We start from the raw sequence: 26,539 nt of genomic DNA, 5'->3' as shown, positions 1-26,539 counted from the left end.
TCACATTTTTGATAAAACAGTCTACTTATCTAGACACTGTCATCACATACGAAATAATGGCCTGCAAATTAAATATAATGTTGTTGCTGTGGTCCCTCAAAACATGTGACTAGAATTTGGACAATTATTAACCCCCATCAATTGATCAATTATCTCCTCACTAAATTCCCAGCCTGTTAACCTATCTGCATAAAGAAGACATTTACAATGCAGGGGATAAGAGAATAACAAGGAACACCTTAACAATAAACAAAATAAACCCAAACCACAATCAAAACCAAATAAACTAGGCCCATGACCTATGTAGACCAACACAGTACTCCAAATATTTCCCCATTAAAATGTAAGCCCTTTTTGTGTAGAGCACCATTGATTTCTAATCATTGACCTAATTTTATCCTTAATTTAATCCCAATCACGAATGCCCACTACTTAATACTTTACTTGGTGTTCTTTTGATAAAAAGTGCCCCCTTGCAATGTCGTTTTTATTTGTTGTTTTTAACTCTAAGTGATTCAAATCTTTGACTGATCCTTACATGTGTCCTTGTACAGTCTTACGTCATAACCAATCAATAATTCCTCCTAAATTTAAAATCTGCAATCATAATTTAATTTTATCCAATTCTACAATGTATGTTCTCTCTTACTCTCACATTTTTATGAGGGCTGGGCACTCTCCTCGTTGGACGAGTTTCTGACCACAACCCTCAGATTATTCTATCATTTCTAATATTTACATTTAACAATGCAAATCTGATAAACCATTGTCTAGCACACCGTTTCCGTGCACCAATTTAACGCAATTCCATCCTTTATAACGAACTGATACACAAAGACAAACATACACATAAACAAACACACGGGCCCACAACATAGACATGACAATCTTCCCAGCTGATAACAAGGGTGTGTGTGTGTGTGTGTGTGGGGGGGGGTGGGGGGGGGGGCAACTGAAGTGCGGAGAGCCTCGCCACCAATGTAACCCCCCACCTCTGTCCAAAATATGCATTTGTGCCCACCTGACCGTTTGGCCCAAACTTTAGAGACGCACCCTTTTGAAAACAAAAATGGTTACAGTTTAACCCCACCACACAATGGGATATAACCATCCATCCATTTTCTGAACCGCTTAGTCCCCACGGGGGTCGCGGGCGTGCTGGAGCCTATCCCAGCCGTCATCGGGCAGTAGGCGGGGGACACCCTGAACTGGTTGCCAGCCAATCGCAGGGCACACAGAGACAGACAACCAATCGCACTCACACTCACACCTAGGGACAATTTGGAGTCTTCAATCGGCCTACCAAGCATGTTTTTGGAATGTGGGAGGAAACCGGAGTGCCCGGAGAAAACCCACACATGCAAACTCCATACAGGGAGGGCCGGAAGTGGAATCGAACCCGCACCCTCCTAACTGTGAGGCGGACGTGCTACCCAGTGCGCCACCGAGCCGCCCTTAACCTTCATGCTAATTAAATATACATTCTTCATCAAATTCTTGTTAAGCCATTTTTCTGACTCCAACTCTCATGCAAAATCAAAATAAAATCAACAATTTTATACAAATCAACTTATTGTTCTTCATGAACCACAAATCATCACTTCCATCCCATGAACAGCACCACAACTAATCACTCACTTCTTCAGCTGCGCCGCTGTCCCATCTGACAGCCAAGCCTGCTTTCCACACAATATCATCATAGACACACTTCAACAATTATGTAGCGACCTGGTTAACCCAGTTACCCTTCGCCCTAGACAACAATAGTCTCTAAGGTCGCACTATTGAGGTCGCCAGGCATCCGTCCTGCTATATCAGCGATGCCTTCACCATTTTTTTTTTCTTTCTTTTTTTTTTTTTCACGAGTCCCCGACTCGTATTGGTGGCCTGGCCGATCCAATCGACCCCGACCTTAGGCAACAGTATAAGTTCCTAAGTGTCTACTATTGAGGCCACTCAGGTGCCCATATGCTAGTCACTGGCATCCCACAAGTTCCAGCGGTGTGAGCGCCCTTTGCTGATCAGACAAAGTCCTCACCACCTTTCTTAATTCACCACGACTCGGACATCCCAGATGTCCCTCGCCTTAGACAGCCCTATAATGTTCTAAGGTCACACTATTGGAGTCGCTCGGCATCCGTCCTGCTATATCAGCGACGCCTTCACCTGTTTTTGTATTTTTAATTTTTTCCACAAATCACTTTTACCAAGTTCCACACAAACACACACTTCTATACAACCACCATTCCTGAACACAGAGCTGAAATTATTAATTTTTGTATTCCGCTTTCACTCCACAATATTGCTGAACTGGGAGAGAGAAAAAAGTTTCCCCCTTACCTTTTGTGCCGATCGGACTGCAATACTGTTGAGCAAGAGCGGAGAAGGAAGAATCCTTTGTGGAGCATGTACTTTCCCTTCTGAAGAAATCACGTCGGATGGTCACCATTTGTTGGATTCTGTCCACAATTTAGGGAGCGCGTTATCTGCGCCTCACGGCAAAAGCCTTTGCCAATCACCTGTTATCCAATTTACTCACTGCGTGCTCGTTTGATTTCTTCAGATTTAGGAAAATGCAAAGACACTGAAGCAGAAATTAGACTTAGACAGGTTGGTTGAGTTCAATCACAATTCTTGTTCAAAAAGCTCTGTTTTCAGGAAAGTACAATACAGCGCTGGGCCCTTCAAGAGTGGAAAGTCTCCATTCAGAAAAGGCAAAGTCCAAGGTTGTTAGATCAGTTTTATATTCAGTAGCACATTGTGGGCCGGGATTGATGGGCGATGAGTCTTCGGGGTGGGGCAAGTTCGAAGGAGAGTCTGCTTCCATGGGAGTGGTGCTGGTTATGGGCGATTCGGTGTGTTGGTGGGGGGCTGTTGGTGTGTGTGTGTGTGTGTGTGTGTGTGTGTGTGTGGAGGGGGCTGTTGTCTTCCATCCCGTCTCTCGGCCTTGGCGATCATCTTTGGCCGAGTTCTCGGGTGGCTCCTTCTGGCACCTGCTCGTTTTATCTCCACGTGACCTTCCTGTAAACATTCTTCTCCAATCTTGGACATACACTGTCGTACCTCATTCAACCGTATCATTTCTTTGTTAGGCAAACTATTTCCCTCTGTGCAGAGCGTTCAGTAGTAATCAAAAACTGGCGTCTAGCATTAGTCAAAACATAAGATACAATCAAGTACTGAACGGTCAAGACGACTCTGGCCGTGTCCATGATTCAGAGAAAAAAACATCAGGCATGCATTCCACAGTTCCTTAAGGGTCATTAAGCTATTTAGGCAATATATCAAAAGTCATTTGTTATTTCAAAGTCCTCAGAAATATATCAGATCATAAAGTTATAAAAACCTTTCTCATCACCACTTATCAAAAATGTCTAGTTATGTCTTCTTTATTGATTTGGTGTGTAGGTATAATTATATGCTTAAAATGTTTCTTTTATTTATTTATTTAATATGTGAATATACTTGTCTGCTTATGTACTTTATTCAATGAGGTTTGAGCATATCTGTTTTTTTAGCGAGGCAGGGCTTTTTGTATTTCGACCTCATTCCTTCAAAACCTATGTATGCAAATCTATAAACATAATTTACGTCAGATTCTAACACAGCTGCTTTTATTGAATATTTGTTACTATGGAACACCTGGGGATTCATTTGCAATGAGGCAGTGAAGTTGGATAGATCACATTCTGAATTGGAAATAAAATGAGCTAAAATTTGTACTTGATGTAAGCATGTTAGCTAAACATTAAAACACATGGTCAAGATATTAGCCTGGTCAGCTCATGCAGTACCAGGCTCATGCAGTAATTATTAAACGTTAGTTTTATTTTGGTCTGCACAATTGATGTCTGCTTGGTGTAACAAGTTTAACTTGAGACTGAATTAAGAAAACTTTTTTGCTCTCTCGACTTGTATTTTTCAATCTAAAATTCATGGGGTTATTTTTACGGATAGAAATATCAACTAAAATGCAAAAATCAAGCAAAGGAACAGGATTTGAATTAATATTCAATGATCCTTGAGGACAGGGAAGGGCAAATAGGGTTTAATCCTAAATATTATTTATTCACAGAGTGTAAGATACGATCTGCTTTTTATTTATACATTATTGAAACCACAACATGGTGTGTGCATATATGAATAATGCAAACCACCTAGCATCTGGTTCCTTATTCTGTTCAAACTTACATTGCACCCTTCGGCTTCTATCACCCTCACATTCTTTTAAAAAGAATATCACTCTGTCCCCACCGTCTATGGATATGCTTATTTTATGTGGTTCATGTGGCACACATGGACGTATTCCATATTTCAAATGACAGCAATGTGAACAAACAATTCAGAGTGATGAATGCTTCCTCTCTTGAGACGCACATGGCCAGAGGTCAGTCTGTGAAAAGAGCGAGAGACTGAAAGCTGCATGTGCGCTACAGGCTTGAAAATCTAGTCGACAGTAGGATAAAACATGGCAAGGCTTTTTAAATCTGACTGGGTGGACGGTGCTTCTGTCCTTGAGTTAGTTTTTGCATCACATATTAGGTTTGAAAAACAATGTTTTAGGTCAAAACCATTGGCATGATTGGTTCCAGAGCCAAAACTTCAGCCATTATAAATTTATTAACTGTACTGGTGATATTTAAAATAAGCGTCTATGATTATGCTGGGGGGGGAAAAAAAATCACAATTTAAACCAAGAGGGACAAGGAGAGGAGGATTCTTCATCTCGAGGAGAGTAACCTCAAGAGTATTGTAATGTCATCTGCGGGGTCTCGCAGGGATCAGTCTTCAGCCCTCTATTGTTCAGACTTCCGCCTCGTAATATAAAATGTAAATATAACATTAGTTTTGAGACGGAGTATTAAAGGGCTAGAGACACCGGTATATGTATAAATCGGTTTTAGTTAGCTTATGGGCTTATAAATATAAATTGACGCTCGAAACAACGAAAAGGAAGATGTTGCTCTGAAAAAATTAATTTAAATTTGCCGCACAGACGAGTTTGACTGCACCGAGCCGCCAGCCGGAAGTGACGTCTCATGACGTCTCAAGTTGTACGCGTTTAGCTTCAGTGAATGTAAACAAAAAGAGAAGAGGGGCCAGCGCGGAGACGTCGGGCCAGGTTTGCGGCCAACCCAGCTCGCCTAGCCGTGCCTTCCATTATCCTGGCGTACGTTCGTTCGCGGGACGACAAGATGGGTTGAGTTCGCCTGATAGGATCCACGAACCGGACAGTGCGTGCCTGCTGTGTGCTCGTGTTCACAGTGGCCTGGTTGACTGTCATCTTTCCGGACTCTGCTGTGCATCCGGAGCGGCTAGCGTGCTATCACTCTTATTGTTCATCTTCTTGTTTTATTTTTCCTGTGTTGTTTACTTGTATGTGCGTTGTGAACTCTGTCTTATCTTTCCGGACTCTGCTGTGCATCGGGAGCGGCTAGCGGGCTATCACTCTTATTGTTCATCTTGTTTTATTTTTCCTGTGTTGTTTACTTGTATGTGCGTTGTGAACGCTGTCTTGTCACCCTGGGATAGTGAGAAACGTAATTTCGATCTCTTTGTGTGTCTTGACATGCGGAGGAATTGACAATAAAGGAGACTTTGAGACTTTGACTTTGAAAAGTATGTCGAAGCGTGACGGGAGCGGCACAATTCAGAAAACGTGCTCAGTTCGTCGAAAAAATGCGATTTAAGAAATAAAATTAAAAATGCGCCTGAACGCTGTCTTGTCACCCTGGGATAGTGAGAAACGTAATTTCGATCTCTTTGTGTGTCTTGACATGCGGAGGAATTGACAATAAAGGAGACTTTGAGACTTTGACTTTGAAAAGTATGTCGAAGCGTGACGGGAGGGGCACAATTCAGAAAACGTGCTCAGCTCGTCGAAAAAATGCGAATTAAGAAATAAAATTAAAAATGCGCCTGAACGCTGTCTTGTCACCCTGGGATAGTGAGAAACGTAATTTCGATCTCTTTGTGTGTCTTGACATGCGGAGGAATTGACAATAAAGGAGACTTTGAGACTTTGACTTTGAAAAGTATGTCGAAGCGTGACGGGAGGGGCACAATTCAGAAAACGTGCTCAGCTCGTCGAAAAAATGCGATTTAAGAAATAAAATTAAAAATGCGCCTAAAACCTAAACCAAACGCTGCAGATCAAAGTCAAAGTCAAAGTCAGCTTTATTGTCAATTTCTCCACATGCCAAAGACACACAAAGAAACCGAAATTTCGTTCCCCCCTATCCCACGGTGACAAGACATGGCTCACAACAGACAAACAAGTAAACAAGTATAACAAAAGTGTGCTGAATAAATAATGAATAAATAACACAACAATAAATAAATAAATAAGAGGAGCAGAAAAAAAAAAGGAGCAAGTGCGCGTACAGCAGACATTCCCGAAAATAGCGCAACAGTGCCGCACGCTACGCAGAAGGGGGTAGCGAGTTCAGGGCCCTAACAGCCTGGAGAAAGAAGCTGTTGGCGAGTCTGGTGGTGCGGGAGCGCAGGCTCCTGTACCTCTTCCCAGAGGGCAGAAGGTCAAACAAAGAGTGAGCCGGGTGACTCACATCTCTGGCAATCGAGGTTGCCTTGCGGGCGAGATGGGAGGTGTAAATGTCTTTCAGGGAGGGGAGCGAAGCACCAATAATCTTACCAGCCGTTGAACCAGATGTTCATTTCTCCGTGCGCAATGGTCAACTCGGCACTCTACTCTTTTTACTATGCCAACCTAACCACAGTGACGGGAGAGGCACAATTCAGAAAACGTGCTCAGCTCGTCGAGAAAATGCGATTTAAGCAATAAAATTAAAAATGCTTATAAAACCTAAACCAAACGTTGAAGGTGGTCATGTCTTCTTGTGCCGAGATCAACACGGCACTCTAAAGCCCCCAAGAGCACTTTTTACTTTTTACTATGCCAACCTAACCAGAGTGACGGGAGGGGCACGATTCAGAAAATGTGCTCAGCTCAGGCCAAGTGAACTGCTAGATTCATCATATTCTGCGTCAAAAGAGGTTTCTGAATCGGATAAAATGACGCTAATATTGCCGCTAGAAACGGAGCTGTCGCTATCATCTGCCATGTTGTTTGGGACATCCAGATGTACAACTTGTGACGTCACAGTAATGGCGCCGCCAGTTTGGCTTTGTGCGGGACCCGATCGATAAACTGGCATTTCATTTCAGCTTTATTCTTAGTAATCGGTGTCCATTTTTAATTTCCAATGCGGCAAATGTGTTCACTTTATACATTCTATCAAATTCCGTTCTAATTGAAAAAAAAAAGGGATGTCTCTAGCACTTTAATGCCTTGTACTAGCTAACAAATGCTGTAATCTTAGAGGCGTGCCTTGCTAAGATTAAACAATGAATGTCCTGTAACAACAATGAAAAAAGCGAGATGACTATCCCATTAGTTATTCATTCAATAGTCCCCACATTTTGTAAGTCACCCTTTTTTTCATGAAGTCACTTGCAGAAGTCAGGTATTTAATGAAAGATCATCAAAAGAGCAGCAAAGTGCTAATTTAAGCTGTCTTTTTTTATTTTTATAGTACAAATAGAACAGTCCCAATGGAACCTGGCACCTAGTACACAAAACGTTGAATTTTAACAAACGCCTATGAATCTACTTAACCATTTGAGTTGATATTATATTCCAAATTATTGCATAGATTCTGGGTGCGTCATGATTTTATTACAACAGAAACCCGTGCTTCCATGCTCACTGGCGGACCAGTTTCCTCCGACTGCTGACACGAGTCCATAAGCTGCGGGCCGTCTGGGTGATGGTCATCCTGCGGGGAAGTCGCAAGGACTTTAAAGGTTCCCGGATACAAGCCAGCAGCCCCGACTCATCGGGCTGCCCCAGATACTCATGGGAGATGTAGTTGATTCTCCGTAGCTGATTCCTGTAGTAGTTCTGTAGATCACACAGCTCCTCGGCTGCAGTTTCGGAAATAAAGGAGGCCTGGGAGGGAGAGCTGGGGACTGTGTAAGAAGGTGGGTCAACAACTTTGAATGGAGCCGGAACGACCATGGGCGATGAATTTGCGTGGGGTTTCTTTCTCGCGCTTTGAGGAGTGGTGGATTTACGTCTAGAACAAGACGTAGCTGGTGCATTAATTTCAACATTCACTTCAACTACGTGTTGAGGCATAGCCGTCCCCTTGTCTTCTTCACCAGCGTAACTGTCGGTCTCATCAGCCGGGTTTGTATTAGGTTTCCTTGCCAGGTTCTTGTGTGCTTTAAATTGTTTCTGCTTCGATTGGGGGGGACAGCTGTTTTCTTTTACAAAGGAGTAAAATATCTTATCAATTATCTCCTTGCTGGGAGCTGCCACATCCTGTCATAACAAAAATCTGTGTTAGTGTCGAACTATCGAATCTGTATCATGAAATTGTGTTTGTTGCGTTAAAGACACAGCACAGCATTCAAGAGGTGTTAAAACTCGGGACAGCAATGATTCAATATATAGTGTAAACAGAGTAATTGTGATTAATAAAATGTTAGTAATGTTAGTGTCTGGGATTCCATATTCGGATTCTAATAGGAAGGCCTCAGTATTTTGGAATATGTCTGAAATCGTTTTGCCAATTTATCCATACTGGAGGCATTAAGAAACCAAGCAGCATCCAATTTCAGACAAGCATGCTCCAAGAATAATAACTGCTTCTCTGCACCAATTGGTCATTTAATTCTTAAAGTTGAATCATTCCAGTGTCTGTTGATTGCCATGCGATGAGCAGATGAACAAAAATAAAATGGACTGTACTTAGTCAGTTTCTCCTCAGGATGGGATGGGAAGGGGGATACTATGTGAGCTCCTTCTTGACTTTCTTGGACACTGGAGCTTCTCCATCACTCTGATCTGATCCCTTTAGCACTTTGGCTTTTCCCCGGTCTGTCTGTGTTTTTACCTGTTGGCCATTAATGACGACAATCTTTACCCGAAAGGGATTCAAGATCCTATAGGTACCAACCCAACAGAGTACCAGCCCAAAGAAAAAAAACGATTGCTAAACTGAGCATTTGGAGTGTAAATGTGATCACCTTGATGCTTACAAACATGTTGTGATTATTTTTTTGTTGCCAAATAGATTAATATTAGTCTTGTCCGAGCACAAAACACAGCCATGGTTTCCAGTTTATAGCAGACTTGACGCTTTGCGGTTTCTGGATTGGTCTTGACCATCCAAATTCACTTCCTTTTCATTTCAACTTGACCATTTATAAGTTAGCTGCAATTGCTTGAACTGATGATCTTATTCAGAAAAGGCTCCAAAAGAATTTCCAAATGTGTGTAAATCTCAAGAAAAAGACTGTGTTTCATGGACATTCTCTTGAAGATTGAAATTATTCGTATCCATCTTGGGCTTGTAAATCCTTGACATTTTATAGAATCATCCGCACCGCCTAATAAAATATTTACCGTAATTTTCGGACTATAAGTCGCCTTTTTTTTTCATAGTTTGGGTGGGGGCGCGACTTATAATAAGGAGCGACTTATATGTTTTAAAAAAAAAAAAAAAGGTGAAACCGCGATAAACGAACCGCGATGTAGCAAGGGATTACTGTAATTTGAATTTCAAGTGACGTCAGCAGCGCGACGCGGCGTGGCGGTTGTTTACAAAAAGGACAAAGATTGATCACGGGATGACGAAGATGACGAAGGGCCCCACGTACTACCGGCATCATTAGCGGCTTTGTTTCTAAGTGACACGGAGGACGAAGAGTTTGAAGGATTTAAGGATTTGGAGTGACACAGAAGGTTTGAAAAACGATTATGGCTTTTACGCACGCCCGGTCCTACTCTACGGAGCTTTCTTTCACCTCCGTGGATTGAAGTCGGAGGCCGGCGCTCGGCTAGGTGGCTGTCCAGGGACGGTGGATTCGGCTCGGACATGGCTTTTACGCACGCCCGGTCCTACTCTACGGAGCTCTCTTTCACCTCCACGGATAGAAGTCGGAGGCCGGCGCTCGGCCGGGTGGCTGTCCGGGAACGGTGGATGGGGCTCGGTCATGGCTTTTACGCACGCCCGGTCCTATTCTATGGATCTCTCTTCCACCTCCGTGGCTGGAAGTCCACGCCGCCACATGCCTGGAAGTTTGTTTTGTTAAATAAAGAGTCGTTTACCAAACCCACGTCTTTCCTTGTACTTTGTTAACGCTACAATATATGTAGTTATATACTAGATCTGTGGAATAACGACGAGGCTGACGTCAGGGCGCACGCGCGGCGTTGTTGACAAAGGACGAGGAATTTGATCGATGGATTTAATGATTTAGAGTGCACAGATGGTTTGATAATATTATTGCTTATATAATAGTTATTTGATATTTAATTTATATATCGTTATATGGGCCTGTGAAATATTTTGAAGTGCAAGCGCCGTCAGCGGCGCGCACCCATTGTTGACAAAGGACGATCGATGGATTTAATGAATTGGAGTGACACAGATGGTTTTATAAACATGTTATTTATGTAATAGTTTTTTTAATAACTCTGAATGTTACGTCAGGCCCGTTCTCAGCTCTTCGTTTGTGTTTATATCACATTAGCATACCTATTGTTTAGCCTGTTGCTCGTTCATGACTGTTCTTGGTGTTGGATTTTGTCAAACAAATTTCCCCCAAAACTGCGACTTGTGCTCTGGAGCGACTCATATATGTTTTTTTTCACGTTATTGTGCATTTTATGGCTAATGCGACCTATATTCCGGAGCGACTTTTAGTCCGAAAATTACGGTAGTTGTTCTCTGAGTCTGGATACATATTTTAGTTACTGTGTGGAATTCAGATTCGAAAAAAAATATTCTGACCACAATTATAGTGGAACATTTTCAAATTGCCAACAAAGAGGGGATGAATTAGGGAATGGACTCTCTATGACAGCGGATGCCTATTTGAAAAAAATACGATAAATGTATGACTCACAAAACTGGCATTGTACTGGTTTGTTTTTGCCCAAGCTGATGATATGATGAAAGATCATTTTAAAGATGGCTACTGTGTAAACTAACACTGTTACGTTGATAGATGAAATGTTGCCTAATTAAACCATTGGCTCAGTTTAGCAATCCCTTGACAACAATTATCGCCATTTTGAGAAATGCAGTGTTATTACCAGGTGGTGGAGCTTGGTATGAAATCAAGAAGACATGAGTATGGTGATTAATAATTATCTAAATCAGCTACATTGGATTTATACACGATTAATCATGTTAAGAACTAATGAAAAGCCGCTGTTTGTGACTTCATACAATGTAACTACCGTAATTTCCGGACTATAAGCCGCGACTTTTTTCCAAAATTTTGAACCCTGCGGCTTATAGTCAGGTGCGGCTTATATACGATTTTTTTCATGATTTTTGTGATGACTTGATCACTTTTATACACTCGCAAAAAGGCTGTGGACCACTGTTGTGCGGTATCTTGAAGAACAAAACAACAACAAAAATACTATTTTGAAACACTACTATGGCCGCTGCTTATTCTGGCTGTGTTGCTTGTGACTATTATGAGCTTTAGTAGGAATACACGCTAGGTGACCTGCGTCAAAAGGCTCTAAACCCTTTTTCATTCTTCTGACATTGTCCTCACCAAAAACAAGTTGTAATGAATGTGAACTTTTAATGCATTTTATTCAGAAGGTTACTTTGAACCCTGAGGCTTAAATGGCGGCGCGGTATATTTATGGATTTTTACGGCTTTCTGTGTACTGTCTTTCTTTGTAAAAAAACTCATGTGCACGTGCGGCTTATAGTCCGGTGCGGCTTATGTAAGAAAAAAACTAAAATATCCCTGAATTTTAGCTGGTGCGGCTTATAGTCGGGTGCGGCTTATAGTCCAGAAATTACGGTAATAAAACACAATGAAATATACACAAAAGTCAAAACAAGGCAGCATTTGAGCACTAGTGGTGACTTACCTGGACTCAGGCCTTAGAAAATGTGAGACATTCTAATGTGAAATTGATGAGAAAAAACCCCCGTACAAATACACACAAAGGTCGGAAGAAAGTGGTTAGAGAAAACATGAGGGGAAAATGTCATTAAATGTCACAAAACTGTAATCACAAACACAGGAGAGTAAAAAGGTTAAGAGGAGCATGAAAATCAGAGTGTGACATTAACTGGAAAATGGATTGAAGTGTCCACACTTCTTATTTTAGTTAGTGATTAACAACTGCCGTGTCAATTGACAAACATTTTACATATTTATTGTTCTTGTGTGTATAGTGTGGCTATCGTAGTAATTGGACTACTTCAACTCAGCGGTGAGATTAAGTCGTTTTATAAAAACTCTGGTTATTTTGTCATGATGGCTTCCGAGCAGGGCAAATGGTATTTGTAAAATAATTGATTAAATTCATGTAACTAATGCATTACAAGAGACAATTACAATTAAAAAAAAAATAATTGATACAATATGTTTTTCAGAAAAGATCAATTTTAGTCTACCAATAGTCATCTGAATTCAAATTAAATTAAAACGTTTATTTACCTGCCTTTGGCTGCCGCCCAGCTCACATTGCACCCGACCCCTTCGGCCCCTCCCACAGGTGGTGAGCCCATGGGAAGCATTTATTTACCCCTTGGCGGTCTGATCCCCGGCTGCAGAAGCTGGCTCTTGGGACATAGAATGTCACCTCTCTGGCTGGAAAGGAGCCCGAGCTGGTGTGCGAGGCAGAAAGATTCCGACTAGATATAGTCGGACTAGCCTCCACGCACAGTTTGGGTTCCGGTACAAGCCCTCTCGAGAGGGGCTGGACTCTCTTCCACTCTGGAGTTGCCCACGGTGAGAGGCGTCGAGCAGGTGTGGGTATACTTATTGCCCCCCGGCTGGGCGCCTGCACATTGGGGTTCACCCCGGTGAACGAGAGGGTAGCCTCCCTCCGCCTTCGGGTGGGGGGACGGGGCCTGACTGTTGTTTGTGTCTATGCACCAAACGGCAGCTCAGAGTACCCACCCTTCTTGGGGTCCCTGGAGGAAGTGCTGGAGAGCGCTCCTTCTGGGGACTCTATCGTTCTACTGGGTGACTTCAATGCTCACGTGGGCAATGACAGTGAGACCTGGAAGGGCGTGATTGGGAGGAACGGCCCCCCTGATCTGAACCCGAGCGGTGTTCTATTGTTGGACTTCTGTGCTCGACACGGATTTTCAATAATGAACACCATGTTCAAACATAAGGGTGTCCATGTGTGCACTTCAAAGTCAAAAAGTCAAAGTCAAAGTCAGCTTTATTGTCAATTTCTCCACATGCCAAAGACACACAAAGAAACCGAAATTTCGTTCCCCCCTATCCCACGGTGACAAGACATGGCTCACAACAGACAAACAAGTAAACAAGTATAACAAAAGCGTGCTGAATAAATATGAATAAATAACACAACAATAAATAAATAAATAAATAAATAAATAGGAGGAGCAGAAAAAAAAAAAAAAAAAAAAAGGAGCAAGTGCGCGTACAGCAGACATTCCCGAAAGTAGCGCAACAGTGCCGCACGCTACGCAGAAGGGGGTAGCGAGTTCAGGGCCCTAACAGCCTGGAGAAAGAAGCTGTTGGCGAGTCTGGTGGTGCGGGAGCGCAGGCTCCTGTACCTCTTCCCAGAGGGCAGAAGGTCAAACAAAGAGTGAGCCGGGTGACTCACATCTCTGGCAATCGAGGTTGCCTTGCGGGCGACATGGGAGGTGTAAATGTCCTTCAGGGAGGGTAGCGAAGCACCAATAATCTTACCAGCCGTATTCACTATGCGCTGCAGGGCCTTCAAGTTCTGTTCAGTGCAGTTACCACCCCAGACAGCGATGCAACTGGTGAGGACGCTCTCAATGGTGCCACGGTAAAATGTAGACAGGACTGCCTGAGGAGCACATGCACGCCTGAGCTTCCGTAGGAAGTACAAGCGGCGCTGAGCTTTCTTTGCCAGTGACGAGGTGTTTTCGGACCAGGAGAGGTCCTCACTGATGTGCACCCCCAGGAACTTGGTGCAGCTCACGCTCTCCACCACTTGGCACCAGGACACCCTAGGCCGCAGTTCGATGATCGACTTTGTAGTCGTGTCATCGGATTTGCGGCCGCATGTTTTGGACACTCGGGTGAAGAGAGGGGCGGAGCTGTCAACTGATCACCACCTGGTGGTGGGTTGGCTCCGATGGTGGGGGAAGATGCCGGTCCGACCTGGCAGACCCAAACGCTCTGTGAGGGTCTGCTGGGAACGTCTGGCAGAATCTCCTGTCAGGAAGAGGTTCAACTCCCACCTCCGGCAGAGCTTTTCCCACGTCCCGGGGGAGGCGGGGGACATTGAGTCTAAGTGGACCATGTTCCGCGCCTCCATTGTTGAGGCGGCCGACCGGAGCTGTGGCCGTAAGGTCGTTGGTGCCTGTCGTGGCGGCAATCCCCGAACCCGCTGGTGGACACCGGCGGTAAGGGATGCTGTCAAGCTGAAGAAGGAGTCCTATCGGGCCGTTTTGGCCTGCGGGACTCCGGAGGCAGCTGACAGGTACCGGATGGCCAAGCGGAACGCGGCTTCGGCGGTTGCTGAGGCAAAAACCCGGGCGTGGGAGGAGTTCGGTGAGGCCATGGAGAATGACTTTCGGACGGCTTCGAGGAAATTCTGGTCCACCATCCGGCGTCTCAGGAGGGGGAAGCAGTGCAACGTCAACACTGTTTACAGTGGGGGTGGCGTGCTGCTGACCTCGACTCGGGACGTCGTGAGTCGGTGGGGAGAATACTTCGAAGACCTCCTCAATTCCACCTACACGCCTTCCATTGAGGAAGCAGGGCCTGGAGACTCTGAGGCGGATTCTCCAATCTCTGGGGTCGAAGTCACTGAGGTAGTTAAAAAACTCCTCGGTGGCAAGGCCCCGGGGGTGGATGAGATCCGCCCGGAGTTCTTAAAGGCTCTGGATGTTGTGGGGCTGTCATGGCTGACACGCCTCTACAACGTTGCGTGGACATCGGGGACAGTGCCTCTGGATTGGCAGACTGGGGTGGTGGTTCCCCTCCTTAAGAAGGGGGACCGGAGGGTGTGTTCCAATTACAGGGGAATGGGACTCCTCAGCCTCCCTGGTAAGGTCTATTCAGGGGTGCTGGAGAGGAGGGTCCGTCGGGAGGTCGAACCTCGGATTCAGGAGGAGCAGTGTGGCTTTCGTCCTGGCCGTGGAACAGTGGACCAGCTCTACACCCTCGGCAGGATCCTCGAGGGTGCATGGGAGTTAGCCCAACCAGTCCACATGTGTTTTGTGGACTTGGAGAAGGCGTTCGACCGTGTCCCTCGGGAGGTTCTGTGGAGGGTGCTTCGGGAGTACGGGGTGCCGAGCCAACTGATAAGGGGGGTTCGGTCCCTGTATCACCGATGCCAGAGTCTGGTCCGCATTTCCGGCAGTAAGTCGGATTCGTTCCCAGTGAGGGTTGGACTCCGCCAAGGCTGCCCTTTGTCACCGATTCTGTTCATAATTTTTATGGACAGAATTTCTAGGCGCAGCCGAGGCGTTGAGGGGGTCCGGTTTGGGGACCTCAGCATCGCGTCTCTGCTTTTTGCAGATGACGTGGTGCTGTTGACTTCTTCAGACCGTGATCTGCAGCTCTCGCTGGAACGGTTCGCAGCCGAGTGTGAAGCGGTCGGGATGAGGGTCAGCACCTCCAAATCCGAGTCCATGGTCCTCGATCGGAAAAGGGTGGAATGCCCTCTCCGGATCGGGGATGAGATCCTGCCCCAAGTGGAGGAGTTCAAGTATCTTGGAGTCTTGTTCACGAGTGAGGGGAGGATGGAACGTGAGATCGACAGGCGGATCGGTGCAGCGTCGGCAGTAATGCGGACCCTGTACCGGTCCGTTGTGGTGAAGAGAGAGCTGAGCCAAAAGGCAAAGCTCTCAATTTACCGGTCGATTTACGCTCCTACCCTCACCTATGGTCACGAGCTATGGGTCGTGACCGAAAGAACGAGATCTCGGATACAAGCGGCCGAAATGAGTTTTCTCCGCAGGATGTCCGGGCTCTCCCTTAGAGATAGGGTGAGAAGCTTGGTCATCCGGGAGAGACTCGGAGTAGAGTCGCTACTCCTCCACGTTGAGAGGAGCCAGATGAGGTGGCTCGGGCATCTTATCAGGATGCCTCCTGGATGCCTCCCTGGGGAGGTGTTCCGGGCATGTCCCACCGGTAGGAGACCCCGGGAACGACCCAGGACGCGCTGGAGAGACTATGTCTCTCAGCTGGCCTGGGAACGCCTTGGGATCCCCCGGGATGAGCTGGATGAAGTGGTTGGGGAGAGGGAAGTCTGGGAGTCCCTCCTAAAGCTGCTGCCCCCGCGACCCGACCCCGGATAAGCGGAAGAAGATGGATGGATGGATGGATGGATGGATATTATATAGACTGCTCTGTCACACACTTCACAATCCAGTAGACGTGACAGATTTCACACATTCTTTGGTCAATGGCAACGGTACAACATAAATAATCGGTCGCAAATCCATACATATGACATATTCAATTTTTTTTCTGTCTTTGCAGCTTGTTTTGCCATAAGCAATCAATTGTTTCTTTTTTCAGTTACTCTTATAGTTAGTTACCTGAAACAAATTATCCACATTCATTCTAGATATTCATCCCATTCTTTAACATCTACAGAGGTTGTTGACAAAGTACACATATACCGTATTTTCCGGACTATAAGTCGCTCCGGAGTATAAGTCGCACCAGCCATAAAATGCCCCAAATAGTGAAAACAAACATATATAAGTCGCTCCGGAGTATAAGTCGCATTTTGGGGGGCAATTTATTCGACAAAATCCCACACCAAAAACAGTCATGAACGAGCAACAACAGGCTAAACGATAGGTATGCTAACGTGACAAACACAAACAAAGAGCTGAGAACGGGCCTGATGTAACATATAGAGTGATTAAGGACAACTATTACATGAATAACATGTTTATAAAACCATCGGTGTCACTCCAATTCATTAAATCCATCGATCATTCGATACGATAGCAACAGGCTAAACGATAGGTATGCTAACGTGACAAACACAAATGAGGAGCTGAGAACGGGCCTGGCGTAACATATAGAGTGATTTAGGACAACCATTACATAAATAACATATTTATAAAACCATCGGTGTCACTCCAATTCATTAAATCCATCGATTGTTCTTTGTCAACAATGGCTGCACGCGGCTGAGGGCGCTTGCACATCAAAATATTCCACAGGCTCATATAACGATAGATAAACTATATTTCAAATAACTATAATATAAGCAATGATATTATCAAACCATCCGTGCACTTTAAATCCATTAAATCCATCGATCAAATTCCTTGTCCTTTGTCAACATCGCCGCGCGTGCGCCCTGACGTCAGCCTCGTCTTTATTCCACAGATCTAGTATATAACTATATTGTAGCGTTAACAAAGTACAAGGATAGACGTGGGTTTGGTAAACGGCTCTTTATTCCACAAAACAAACTTCCAAGCGTGTGGCGGCGTGTACTTCCAGACACGAGAGCTCCATGGCAGAGGACCGGGCGTGCGTAATGGCCATGTCCGAGCCCCATGCACCGTTCGCAGACAGCCACTCGGCCGAGCGCCGGCCCCCGACTCAGTAGAGTAGGACCGGGCGTGCGTAAAAGCCATAATAGTTTTTCAAACCTTCTATGTCACTCCAAATCCTTAATTCCTTCAAACTCTTTGTCCTCCGTGTCACTTAGAAATGATCACCGCGAATGATGCCGGTATGACGTGGGGCGCGCCGCGCGGTGCCACTGACGTCACTTGAAATAGTAATCCATTGGTACATCACGGTTCTCCAAACTTTCTTTCTGCTGCTCGATTACTGTTTTCAGCTGCATATTTTACACCTTGAAGTTTGTAACTTGCAAAATATGACTTTCTTTTTGGTGCCATTTTTCTTAAGCCCACCCAGTTGATGAGTCACGGCCAACGGTGAAATTTAAAGCGCCCTCATCCAGTTTCGTCTGAAAATATAATTTTTTTCAGATGTAGTTTTTTGTTTTGTTTATTTGGTTGTTTTATCAAAGACAAAGTCTGCTTTATTGTCGATTTTTTTTCATATACCAAGACACACAAAGAGATTGAAATTACGTTCCCACTATCCCTCGGTGAGATAGTACACATATGCATACAAGCAACACAAAAAAACCCAAGAAGGCATAGACAATGAATAAATAAGAGTGTTGAATAAATGATAAATAAACAAATAATAATAAATAATAATAATAAATATAAGAGGAGCAAACAGACAGTGGACTTGGATATGGTGCTTTAAAGTGTTAATTGCTTTATTTGATGTTTTCTCTATTTTTTATGTTTTAAATATGTTCAAGATAAAGATATAAAAGCATGTTAAGTGATCAACTATACTAAAGATAACATGGGAAGTGGTCAACTATACTTTTAAGTGATGTCTTAATGATCAAGTAAAAATTTGTGGAAAAAAAACATATAAGTCGCTCCTGAGTATAAGTCGCCCCCCCCCACCCAAACTATGAAAAAAAAACGCGACTTGTAGTCCGGAAATTACGGTAAACATCATACTTTCATGGCAGTCCAGATCCGACACAGCAGATCATCCTGCAAAGGTCAAATTGATCTTTTAAATTGGAGGCATTCAGTGTTTTTGTTTTTGTTGAAACAAGCTCTACAAAAAAAATTGTTTTGTTTTGAAAATGTTTTGAATATGAATCAAATCCATATGTTGTATAAAGCTGACTGACCTGCCCCACTATCCCTCCTCTTGAGCCATGTGACACGCACCATGGCTCAATATTGCTCACCATTTGCACAGGTTCTTTGGTTGGGTAGGTCATTTATAGATGCCATTCTCTAATCTTGCCCCTTTTTTCGTCCATAATTGAATTTCACTCTATGGACTTTGTCGCTGCACATCTTTAAAAATGTTTCAGTGATTTAATCTGCTTCTTGTGTGTATAAAATTTGAAGTGTCTTTTGCGCTGCAGCTTTGTGGTTCTGTCTGCAAGCTTGTTACCTCTTGGCACCTTATCAGTCTCGTGTGTGTGTGTACTGCACACGTGCACATAGCTACCTTTCGTGGCAATTGGACTGTTTTGACAACTAGCTTAGCAAGTAAATGGATGGCCTCCCCGAATGGGGAGCGACTCAGCTAGCAAATGATTAGACATTTTCACTTTCTTGTAGTTTCTTTAGTTACTTTTCAATCGTTTTCTCATTGTTTATCACAAGAATCTTAGAAATTTGAATACAAATCAAAATGTATGTTTTATTTTACTCAATTGTATGATTTAGAGAACCCATATGTAGTAAAGTGTTGTATTACTACATATGATTTCATCATCATTTAATTTGACTTTCTCTCCAAAACGCTTCTTAATTTCTCAGTTCACACATCTTCTACATGTGTTACTGGTTCTCCAGTTTTTTCTCTAGTCAATCCAAAAGCTACGTTTTCTTTTTAGCATTCAACCTGCTCAAAATCACTCTTTCATCAAAGTCGCTCTACTAATTTTCTATAGTAGTCGCCAACGACTTCAACCATTCAACCTTTCATTCAGGCAATCATTCATCAATGCTCATCATATGCATCTCACACAGTCTCCAAAAAGGAGTCTTCTTATCACATTGGTCCCATTTCATCCAAGCTCACCACACAACATTCATATATCATTTTCAACTCAAGTTTCCTGGTAGAACAATCCACCAATTCAAAAAAAAAAAACTTAACTAAAACAAACAACTGGCAAATTGATCTGAATTTTTTCTTTGTTTTTAAATTTGAAGAACTTAATCTCTCAGATTTAGCTTGCATTTAGAATTTTGTATAATCTTATAACACAACCAATCAATTATTCCTATTAAATGTAGCATTGCAAAATCTTAAATTCACAATTTAGCTTCTCCCAATTCCTGAAAGCATGTTCTGTTGTTTTGTTTACTCCAAATTTCTCATGAGGGCTTGACACTAACATGCACTAGTGTGGATTAGTTTCTGCTCGCAAACAGATTTCTCTCTTTTTCTTTCATTTTTATCTGTCAAAATTGTTTCTGTTCTGCGGTGTAAATTGAATAGACAACAGTCTAGCAAATTTCTTTATACTAAAAGTTTAGCCAATCGTCATCAACTTAACACATACGCACACAGATGCACAGCTCTCGCGTGCGGAAGGTAGGTCTCAGCAACAATGATTCGTCACAGGCTGGCCATTTCCCGTGGTCGATCATGAGCTGGTCCCTCCCATGCACACGAGGACAGCACATTCTAATTTTATTTATTTATCTTCTAGAAGCAAGTTGCATTTCTTTACCACTTGATTTGCATATTTTAACTTCAGTGTAACACAATTTGATCCCTATTCATTTGTAATTGGGCCTACAAACAGCATTGTCATACTTCTTGTGTGGACAGGGGCTCTAACAATCTAAAACGATTTTTTGATAACCTGACAATGACATGTTTTGCTGTCATATGGGAGAGGTTTCAGATCTTTTAAATTTCGATACATGATTTGCATAGGACCGGAAACTCCTCTTGCCCCTTGCTTGAGCCGAGGCTTGAGCAGCGGCCTTGCACCTGCTCACAGGGGCCTTATTGTCTCCTGGTCTGACAAACACTTGTGACCGCATCAGTTTTCATATTTCTAGCTTTTGTCTCTTGAATTCGTTCTCATCTCTTTGTGAAGATTACAACCACACTCTAGCACTTCTACCACTTCTTCCACATTTCAAATTTCCTTGTACTCCATACATTTTCTTCCACTTCAGCATGTATTGCATACAATTAAGAAATCTACTTGCCATGAACCTCTCGTTTCAAAGAAGAGCAGAGCAAGAGATTTACCGTTCTTATTTCCCATCTTAATTTTAGTAGGTTAAGGTTTTACAATTTTTTTTTCATTTTTTTTTTTCTTTGAGGATCCTCAATGCAGGTTTAAATTGACCTTTCAACAGATTACTAGCCCCTTTTATTGTCGTGGATAAACGCTAGAACTGCTTTTTAGTCAATTTATCCTACCAGTCACACACTCAATCACACAAACTCCAGCGCTTTTTTAGGCCTATCCAGGGATGGGTGTAAAACCCTCCCAAACAGCTTTGGAAAAACGGACAAAAGAAAAAATCTACGCCCTTCTTCAATTAAGAAAAAGAAGCTCTGTTTTTCTTAGCCCGTTTCTTCCACTGGGACTTGAACCCAAGCTGTTCTTTGGCTTGGAAAAACATACAAAGAAAAATCTACGCCCTTCCCTGATTAACAAAAAAGAAGCTCTGTGTTTCTTAGCACGTTCCTTCCACTGGGACTCTAACCCAAGCCAGATCCCTCAGCTCGGAAGAACAGACAAAGAAGAGTCTACGCACCTCTTCGATGAACAAAAAAGAAGCTCTGCTTTTCTTAGCCTGTTCATTCCACTGGGACTTGAACCCAAGCTGGCTCTCGTGCACCTCTACATTTTACGCGTTCATCACACAACTTCAGGCCTTTAACTTACTTGTCCCCTGGTTCGTTGCACTGCCGGGTCCCGTCAATCCACCTCTGTCAGACGAAGTCAGACCTAAGATGCTGGCCCAGCGAAGAATTCTCTTCCCAGGACTTTCTTTTCCAGGTCCTCCAAATGGACGCTGGCTTGTCGACAATGCAGCACGTCCTTCTTCGTCAGACAGATAGCGGGTATGAGGGGTCCCGGGTTTCGGCACCAAAATGTTAGAGATTTGCTCACTCCAACTTATTTTGCAAGAACCACACGGTTGACAAGCAAGTTCTTTTAGACACCTGCAGGTGGAGAGTTCACTCGTTGAAGGAATGAAGTCTAAAAACTCTCCCTCCTGCAAGAGCATATTTATTAAGAGAAACAGAGTGGGGGTAAGAGTAGGTTGAATAGGAAGCCCTTGTGCTCTAGTCAAAACATATCAGGGGATGTTTTACGACCTTGTGGAGGATGGGACAAGGTAGGTTATTTATTACCGGCTACATTCCAACATAATCATACGATAAGGATAATCTGAAAAACCCTAACAAGCACGTTTTCTGAATTGTGCCCCTCCCGTCACGCTTCGACATATTTCATAAGTCAAAGTCTCAAAGTCTCCTTAATTGTCAATTCCTCCGCATGTCAAGGCACACAAAGAGATCGAAATTATGTTTCTCACTATCCCAGGGTGACAAGACAAGAGTTCACAACGCACATACAAGTAAACAACACAGGAAAAATAAAACAAGAAGATGAACAATAAGAGTGATAGCACGCTAGCCGCTCCGGATGCACAGCAGAGTCCGGAAAGATGACAGTCAACCAGGCCACTGTGAACACGAGCACACAGCAGGCACGCACTGTCCGTTTTGTGGATCCTATCAGGCGAACGCAACCCATCTTGTCGTCCCGCGAACGAACGTACGCCAGGATAATGGAAGGCACGGCTAGGCGAGCTGGGTTGGCCGCAAACCTGGCCCGACGTCTCCGCGCTGGCCCCTCTTCTCTTTTTGTTTACATTCACTGAAGCTAAACGCGTACAACTTGAGACGTCATGAGACGTCACTTCCGGCTGGCGGCTCGGTGCAGTCAAACTCGTCTGTGCGGCAAATTTAAATTAAATTTTTCAGAGCAACAGCTTCCTTTTCGTTGTTTCGAGCGTCAATTTATATTTATAAGCCCATAAGCTAACTAAAACCGATTTATACATATACCGGTGTCTCTAGCCCTTTAAGAGCCAAATCGACTGACTGCCTTGAACTTAAAAGCAGCATCATATGCATTTCATTTGTCCCCCATAATGAGGGTTTGTGTATAAAAGCTTCCTTTCTTCAGTAATGTCCGTCTTGATCTCGTTTTGTCTCTTCTTTGTGTCAATTATACGGCACCATTTGCCTGGCGGATGGACATGCAATCAACACACACCCTAACCCTCTTCTCCCCAGTGGCTGTGTCATATATCCCTGCGCCCAGCAACGCAATGCCGCACAACAGCGGTCCACAGCCATTTTACGAGTGTATAAGTGTATTAGTCATAACAAAAATCACGAAAAATTCATAGATACACTGCACCGGACGACAAGCCGCAGTGTTCAAAACTTGAGCAAAAAGTAGCGGCTTATAGTACGGAAATTACGGTAAGTCATTGGTCATGTATAGATACACTGCACCGGACGACAAGCCGCAGTGTTCAAAACTTGAGCAAAAAGTAGCGGCTTATAGTACGGAAATTACGGTAAGTCATTGGTCATGTATTGGGCCAGTCACACACTGTACTAAATTGAAGAAGTCAATAAGGGTTAGAAAGTATTGGCCAATCAGGACAGCGCACATGTAAACGCAGTGTGAAAAGGTAATCAGAGATCTGTATTCTTATTTCCCATTTGTTTACAGTAACTGCTTTTCTAAAACCTTTTGATAATAATAATAAATTTTGTTAGGCACCTTTCAAGAGTCCCAACGTCCCGATGAGTGCACCAAACAAACAGATACAAGCAGATATTGTTAAGGATCGGACAGTACAGCCAAGTGCGTAACGACGGACTTTATTTGAAGGGGATGATGGGAACAGCTGGCGCTGGAGCGGCGATCGGGCTGGAGAGGACAACGATTCTGCGAGGGTTTCGAGTAGTCAAGTGAGTCAATTCTCTCCGGGATTGATGAGCGAAGCAGCATCAAGGGACAGACTGGCACTCGGGTCTGCGCTGGCGGCGCTGATATAGCGCTGGCCATGAACCCGTGGCAGGTGACGGTGATCCCACTGACAGGGGGGCGTGGTCCCGTCGCAGGTGGCACCAGCACGTGACAGATATGTTATCATTCACTAGTCTTTTCTTTAGTATGATTTCTTTTAGATTACTGTATTAGCCCGAATATAAGACGACCCTTTTTCAAGACTCAAATTTGAAGAGTTTTTGACTCAAGTTTGAAAAAATACTTTTTGAACACCAAATTATTCTTTTATACAGAAAATAATTACAGTACATCTGAAACAAAATATTCTAACAATATATTTGATATGTTATTTTGCCTCGTTCAAATCATGCAAAAACTGTCTATCACATCCTAATATCTGAACATTTATATATATATAAACTAAAGTGCAATCACATTTGTAAATTAATGCCTTCTGGTTTTTGAAATGTAAATAAATCAATCCACTGTGATAAAACAACAAAATTGCAATAACTGCATTAACTATCAAAGTTAAGTCTAACTGTAACTGTAATCTTGAAACAAATCTGAATAAGGAAAAACATTGCAATAAAATAATGCAAACTGCTACCGCTGTCACGTCTCGCCCCCAACTGCTCCACTATGTGTCTGTTGTCTTGGTTTCTGTCTGTGTGCTCGCCCCTCCCCTCCTGTGTGCCCATGATCAGTGTGATTGTTCCCACCTGCCTCTCGTTACCTGTCTTGTATAAAAGTCCTGTCTGCCCCTCTCTCCCTGTCGGATCATTGGTATTGGTATTGGTTTTGGTATTGGGTTTGGTTTTGGTATTGGTTGGTTTTGGTTTTGGTTGCTGTCGTTCGGTGTTGGCGTACTGTCTTGATGCCGTCATGTCCTGCTGTCTTCTTGTTTCACGTCCCGGTCAGTCAAGTTATTGTTTAAGTCATGTCAGTTTACCGAGTCTGTATTTTGAGTTGCTTCAATAAACCCTGGTCCAAGCTGCACTTGGTCGTCCTGCTCCATGCTACACCCGACCGTGACAACCGCGATTGTTGGCTCGGATGGTTATGCTCTTTTTGCCCCAGCATGGGTGTTGGTCAGAACACAGGAGGGAAGACGTGGTTCAGTTTTGATTGCTTTACTGAATTATTGGCAAAAAAGTAACAGGCACTGTGGCTCATAGGGGCATACAGGCAAACTGGCAAAAGGGTATTGTGTGAGGCGTGTGAAGGGTGGGTGTGGTTTGTGGGGTGTGTGTGGTTCTGCAACAGACAGAATTACAGCACGTAAATCAACGCTCAACTTCTGATGTCACACAACACTCGTAGACGACAAACATTACATAACTAACTGCGTGTAACGGTTCCGCTATACTAAATAACCATAAATTAAATACTCTCGGCAACACACCAAACATAAATCATCGAGACAACAAAATACATTTGCTGGCGACCGTTAGTCGCCGTGCCGCTGCGTAACGGCTACTCGTACGATGCGAGGCAAATTTAAAGGAGCGCGCTGGAGCTGTCAATCAAATGGCGCGCACACGAAGCAAACCGCGATCGGACAAACAGTGGACAGTAGTAACAATGAAATGAATATACTCACTGTGTCAAGGACGCACACGATCACAGAAACATACTCAGTCGATACCTGCAACCTTTAACTTGCGTTGCGCACAAGCTCCAACAATCGCAATATGCTGAGGTAACTCACGCGAGATCAAGGCGCTGTGACGTAACTTCACTTTAAAGATATCTGGCGCCATCTAGTGTTGTGAATGGTTATAATGGCTAGACCCCAAATGTAAGACGACCCCCACTTTTTCAGTCTTATTTCAATACAAAAAACATTGTCTTATTTTCGCGCCGATACGGTATAAACGTAGTATTTTTTTTAAAACGGTTACAATTACCTGGACATGTCCTATATTTCGGAATGTGACAAGCAATGATTGAAAAATAAATAATAAGATCTTAGAATTTAGGAGGACAGGCTTGTTGGAAATACATATTGTAAAGCAAAGGACCAAGACCAAAGTGCTTTTTGTGAGGAGACAATTTCCATGGCCGATAACTACACTTGAATTTAAAATAATTTGTGAGTCTGTACTATTGCAATTAGCGGTGCATCAGCCGGCTTTGTTCCTCTTGTCTACTTTCTTCCTTTTTTTTCTGTCTAAAATGTTGCCAAGTAGAGTTTTAACCAGGCGTAGACAAACCACTGCTTTTACCCATACTTTAAAGTCAAAGTCAAAAGTCAAAGTCTCCTTTATTGTCAATTCCTCCGCATGTCAAGACACACAAAGAGATCGAAATTACGTTTCTCACTATCCCAGGGTGACAAGACAGAGTTCACAGCGCACATACAAGTAAACAACACAGGAAAAATAAAACAAGAAGATGAACAATAAGAGTGATAGCACGCTAGCCGCTCCCGATGCACAGCAGAGTCCGGAAAGATGACAGTCAACCAGGCCACTGTGAACACGAGCACACAGCAGGCACGCACTGTCCGGTTCGTGGATCCTATCAGGCGAACACAACCCATCTTTTCGTCCCGCGAACGAACGTACGCCAGGAGAATGGAAGGCACGGCTGGGCGACCTGGGTTGGCCGCAAGCCTGGCCCGACGTCTCCGCGCTGGCCCCTCTTCCGCTGCCTCGCAGACCCGCTGCAGACCCGCTGCCGACGCATCCCAACAATGCTCCAGGACGGAGCAGTCCGAGCTCACGACGCAGTCCAACCGGGGGAGGAAGAGCAGGCCAGTCCGGCGTCGCTCCATGACGAAGCAGTCCGAGCGCCCTTAATCTCTCCGCACCAAAGTCCAGAACGCCATAAAACCCACTTCCGCCGATGTTGAGCAGAACATGCCCGCCGCACTAGTAGCACGACGTATCACACGAGACGGACATA

General features: G+C 43.9%; 1 long non-coding RNA gene across 1 annotated transcript; it reads right to left on the bottom strand.

Moving 5' to 3' along the window:
• Positions 1-1,100: 1,100 nt before the first annotated feature.
• On the bottom strand, positions 1,101-25,381 carry LOC137840165 (uncharacterized). Its single transcript, XR_011086644.1, has 3 exons — positions 25,233-25,381; positions 8,774-8,918; positions 1,101-8,344 (listed from the first exon to the last, which is right to left on the bottom strand). It is a non-coding gene; the product is annotated as an uncharacterized lncRNA (long non-coding RNA).
• Between the last annotated feature and the right edge of the window lie 1,158 nt (positions 25,382-26,539).

Source organism: Syngnathus scovelli, chromosome 3 (assembly GCF_024217435.2).
Source record: "Syngnathus scovelli strain Florida chromosome 3, RoL_Ssco_1.2, whole genome shotgun sequence".
Lineage (NCBI taxonomy): Eukaryota > Metazoa > Chordata > Actinopteri > Syngnathiformes > Syngnathidae > Syngnathus > Syngnathus scovelli.
This window is presented reverse-complemented; position numbering and strand designations above follow the sequence as displayed.